This window comes from Otolemur garnettii, unplaced genomic scaffold (assembly GCF_000181295.1).
Source record: "Otolemur garnettii isolate 467f Iridium unplaced genomic scaffold, OtoGar3 scaffold00023, whole genome shotgun sequence".
NCBI classification, from domain to species: domain Eukaryota; kingdom Metazoa; phylum Chordata; class Mammalia; order Primates; family Galagidae; genus Otolemur; species Otolemur garnettii.
The window spans coordinates 9,245,094-9,250,613 of NW_003852418.1; positions in this window are offsets into that span (position 1 = coordinate 9,245,094).

Consider the following 5,520-nt stretch of genomic DNA (forward strand, 5'->3'; position numbering starts at 1 on the left):
TATGTGTGATGTGTGTGTTTTTTTCTTAGCATATTTACTTACCATGCATAGACTCTCTTAGAAGCATACTGAAAAAACTGCTAACAGTGGTTGCAATGCAAGGGCCATTGGGTGACAGAGGGTCAAGATGAGAGGGAGATTTTCACCATTATATCGTTTTAATGTTTTTTTAATTGTTTTTGAGATGGGGGCCTAACTATGTTGCCCATATGGGCCTTGAACTCTTGGGCAAGCTATCCTCCCCTTCCTCAGCCTCCTAAGTGGCTGAGAATTATAGGTACACACCACTGTGCCCAGTTATCTCTTTTTTACCTTTTCAATATCAGCCATGCTCACATAACACTTCTTTAATAATAAATTAATAAGGCTTGGCACCCATAGCTCAATGGGTAGGGCACCAGTCACATACACTGAGGCTGGCAAGTTCGAACCCGGTCCAGGCCAGCTAAACAATGACAACTGCAACAAAGAATAGCCAGGCGTTGTGGCGGACGCATGTAGTCCCAGCTACTTGGGAGGCTGAGGAAAGAGAATCACCTAAGCCCAGGAGCTGGAGGTTGCTGTGAGCACTGACATCACAGCTCTCTACCAAGGGCAACAAAGTAAGACTCTATCTCTAAAGAAAAAAAAAAAAAAGTTACCACTGATCACCATGTCTTGCTACGGAGTTTTTATAACACTACCAGCCCAGCAACTCCAACTCTCTAACTCTCCAACTTTTCTCCCTCCAAACTCTTCCTTCTTTCCCGTGATCAGTGTTCCTTGTCTGGGCACAAAGTGATGATGGAGTGGGGGAAGCGTCTATTCTAAGGTTCCTCCTCCCTTACTATCTGTGAGAATTTGCTCAAGTCGTTTAAACTTTTTGTGCCTTGTTATGGTATATCTATAAGGTGGAGATTATAGTTCTCACCTCAGAGTTACTGTGAGAATTATTTAACACGGAAAACATGCTCGAGAGTGTGCAATGTGGCTGGGCACCTGTAGCTCAAGTGGCTGAGGCACCAGCCACATACACCAGAGCTGGTGGGTTCAAATCCAGCCTGGGCCTGCCAAAGAACAATGACAACTACAACTACAACAACAACAACAACAAAAAGTTAGGCATTGTGGCAGGCGCCTGTAGTAGTCCCAGCTACTTGGGAAACTGATGCAAGAGAATCGCTTCAGCCTAGGAGTTGGAAATTGCTGTGAGCTGTGATGCCACAGCACTCTACCCAGGGTGATAGCTTGAGGCTCTGTCTCAAAAGAAAAAAAAAAAAGAGTGTGCAATGCTTCTTCTCTACTTACAACCCTTTCATGCAAAGGGTTCATCTGCTGTCACAGCAGATTTCAAATCTAACCACCCAGGTCCAACCTCTCCCCTGAGCCCCAGATTTATGTACTTAACCACAGGGCAGGCATTTTCTCCTGGCTGGTGATCCAGACAGTCCACAAACATGTATGGAGCCCCTCCTCTCCCTCTAAGTGCCAAACTCACTGTCCATGGCTGCTGCTTTTCAGGAGCTGATAGCTGAGCAGAAGAGGCCATAAGCAATTAAACAAAAGCATGACCAAGATAAAGGTCAAATTGAGACCAATTGCTATGAAGAAAAACAAAACATGGTGGCGCCCGTGGCTCAAGGAGTAAGGGCGCCAGCCCCATATACTGGAAGGTGGTGGGTTCAAACATGGCCCCGGCCAAAAAAAAAAATAATAATTTTAAAAAAGAAAAAGAGAAAGAAACCAGGGGGGAGGAACAGGGGAAGGACAGGAGGATGAGGGGAAAGGGGGGCATTCAAATGAGGCTGCGACATTGGACCGAAGAACACAATGTCTTCCAGGGGCAGGAAAGAGGAAGTTCAGAGGCCCTGAGCAGGCCTAAGATTGCCAGCTTGTTTCAGAGGAACAAAAAAAGGCCAAGTGTGGCTACAGGGAATGAGATGCAGAGAAGCCGAACACAAAGAGAAGGTCAGAGACAAGGTCACTATTTCCTCCACCACCCTTTCACTCCTTAAATTCAAAATATTCCAGAATGTTCTTTACCCTCTCAGGCTCACTCCATGTCTAGTCCACACCATCCTTGAGCCCACCACAAATGACAGGCCCATAAAAAGATAATTAAGGCCGGATGCCCTGGCTAATGCCTGTAATCCTAGCTCTCTGGGAGGCCAAGGCCGGTGGATTGCTTGAGCTCAGGAGTTTGAGAAAGAGCAAGACCCCCATCTCGGCTAAAAATAGAAAAACTAACCAGACATGGTGGCAGATACCTGCAGTTTCAGCTTCTCAGGAGGCTGAGGCAAGAGGATTTCTTTAGCCCAAGAGTGTGAGGTTGGTGTGAGCTATGATGCCAAAGCATTCTAACCAGGGCAACAGAGACTCTGTCTCAAAATATATATATATATGTATATGTAAATATATATGCATATACATAAATATATTTTTTTCTGTTTGTGTGTGTGTGTGTGTGTGTGGCATGCATGAATTATATGAAACTCAAAGTACGGCTCGGCGCCTATAGCTCAACCGGCTAGGGTGCCAGCCACGTACACCTAAGGTGGCAGGTTCGAATCCCCAGCCCGGACCTGCCAAACAACAATGATGGCTGCAACCAAAAAATAGCTGGGCGTTGTGGCGGGCGCCTGTGGTCCCAGCTAGTTGGGAGGCGGAGGCAGGAGACTCGCTTGAGCCCAGGAGTTGGAGGTTGCTGTGAGCTGTAATGCCACGGCACTCTACCCAGGGGGACAGCTTGAGGCTCTGTCTCAAAAAAAAAAAAAAAGAAACTCAAAGTACAATGTCCATAAATGAAGTGGGGTTTTTTGTTCGTTTGTTTTGGGTTTTTTTGCAGTTTTTGGCCGGGGCCAGGTTTGAACCCCACCAACTTCAGTATATAGGGCAGCACCCTACTCCTTGAGCCACAGGCGCCGCCCTTGTTTTTTGTTTTTGTTTTTGTGTTTTGAGACAGAATCTCACTATGTTGCAGAGTGCAGTGACCTCACAACTCACAACAACCTCAAACTCTTTGGGCTTAAGTGATTCTCTTTCCTCAGCCTCCCATGTAGCTGGGACTACAGGTGCCTGGCTATCTTTTGGTTGTAGTTGTCATTGATGTTTGGCAGGCCGGGGGCTAGGTTTGAACCTGTCAGCTCTAGTGTATGTGGCTGGCGCCCTAGCTGCTGAGCTACAGGCGCTGAGCCTGAAGTGGATTTTTTTTTTTTTTTTTTGAGGCAGAGTTTTGCTCTGTCACCCCAGCTAGAGTGCAGTGGCATCATTATAGCTCACTGCAACCTCAAACTCCTGCGCTAAAACTATCCTCCTAAGCAGCTGGGACTACAGACTACAGACCACGCCCCACTGATTTTTTTCTATTTTTTTGGTGGTAGTTGGGTGTCAAGCACTTGCTTAGGCTGGTCTCCAATTCCTGATCTCACAACATCCTCTGGCCTCTGCTTCCCAGAGTGCTAAGATTAGAGGCATGAGCAACCACTTCCTGTCCATAAATGAAGTTTTATTGGAACACAGCTGTGCACTAACTTACTGTCTATGCCTGCTGGGTCAAGTAGGTGCCCCCGAGACCACACATAGCCCAGAATACCTAAAACATTTACTATCCGGCGCTTTACAGAAAACATTTGCAACCCTCATTTTGGAAGAAAATCTTGCAGCTCTAAACAGGGCCGAGCCCTCCCTGTGCTGGTCCCAACTCTCAGACATCAATGACTCCCCACTCTGTACCCTCTTTTGCTGCCAACAATCCTTAGTCCCAGCTCAGGTCCTCTGCACCCCCAGTGCCTCTGCTTGGACCACCTTCACTCACACGGTGGCTCCCTTCTCATGACTCGGGTCCCACTGTAAATGTCACCTCTTCCCAGAGGCCTTTCCTGACCACCCACCTGACACCAACTGCCTTACATTTTCTGAGGCATCACTCTGTTATTTCTCTCTTAGGACTTAGCCCAACATATAAGCAAGTTATCTTATTTCGTCGATTACTTACTTTTTATCCCTTTTTATCTGTGTGCAAAGGCACAGACTTCTTGTATGCTATCAACCAGTGTTCCCTGGCATGCACGGAGACTGGGGCATAGCAGTTGCTCAATCACTGTATCTACAACACATGATATCTTCTTCTTACACAAACTAGTTTCCTTTTTTTTTTTTTGAGACAGAGCCTCAAGCTGTTGCCCTCGGTAGTAGAGTATGGTGGCATCACAGCTCACGGCAACCTCCAACTCCTGGACCCAAGCGTTCTCCTGCCTCAGCCTCCCAAGTAGCTGGGACTACAGGCACCCACCACAACATCCACCCATTTTTTGGTTGTAGTTGTCATTGGTTTGGCAGGCCTGGGCTAGATTCGAACCCACCAGCTCTTGTGTATGTGGCTGGCGCCTTAGCCGCTTGAGCTATAGCTGCCAAGCCCACAAACTAGTTTCTATATAAGAACTCCAGTAGGTCAACCACGACTGTAACTGGAATTTTTTTACCTTCTTAACAATCTCTTAGGAGGACGAACCATACACAAAGTTCCCATTTGCGTAGGAACTCAAAATGTCTAATACTTCCAATCAACTGTTTATTGCACTCCAAGCACACCGACCTTCTTTGGGGTCCTCGAACCGCGCCAGTTTTCTCCTGCCAAACTAGTGTCAGCTCCTTCTGGACCTCTGCATTTGCTCCTTCTTCTGCTTCAGATTCAGAAACAAATGTCACTCTTCCAAAAAGACCTCTCTGATTGTATCATCCCCGCACTTTGCACAATCTAAAAGCATCTGTTCCATTTACTTTTCAGGGCAGCCACCTTGTCATTCACAAACCCTGGTTCATCCCCAGAGCCTAAAGTAGGTCCTGAACATGGCAGTCTCTCAAAATCCGGTGGATCAAGTGATTGAAAATTCCAGTACATACATTTATTTATTTACTTATTTATTTATTTTTGAAACAGAGTCTCATTTTGTCGCCCTCGGTAGAGTACCGGAACATCACAGCTCACAACAACCTCAAACTCTTGGGCTCAAGCAATTCTCTTGACTCAGCTTCCTGAGTAGCTAGACTTACAGGTGCCCGCCACAACATCCAGCCATTTTCTTTTTTTTGAGACAGAGCCTCAAGCTGTCGCCCTGGGTAGAGTGCCACGGCATCACAGTTCACAGCAACCTCAAACTCTTGGGCTTAAACGATTCTCTTGCCTCACCCTCCCGAGTAGCTGGGACTATAGGGTCCCGCCACGGCGCCCGGCTATTTTTTGGTTGTAGTTGTCTTTGTTGTTTGGCAGGCTGGATTCAAACCCTCCTGCTCCGCTGTATGTGGCTGGCGCCCTAGCCACTGAGCTACAGGTGTCGAGCCCACCCAGCCATTTTTTAGAGACAAGGTCTCACTCTGGCTCAGGCTGGTCTCCAAACTGTGAGCTCAAGCAATCCACTCTCCTCGGCCTCCCAAGTACTAGGATTACAGGTGTGAGCCATAGTGGCTGGCCAAGTACATACTTTTTTTTTTTTTTTTTTTTTTGAGACAGAGCCTTTATTGTGAACAACTTTTACTTATTTT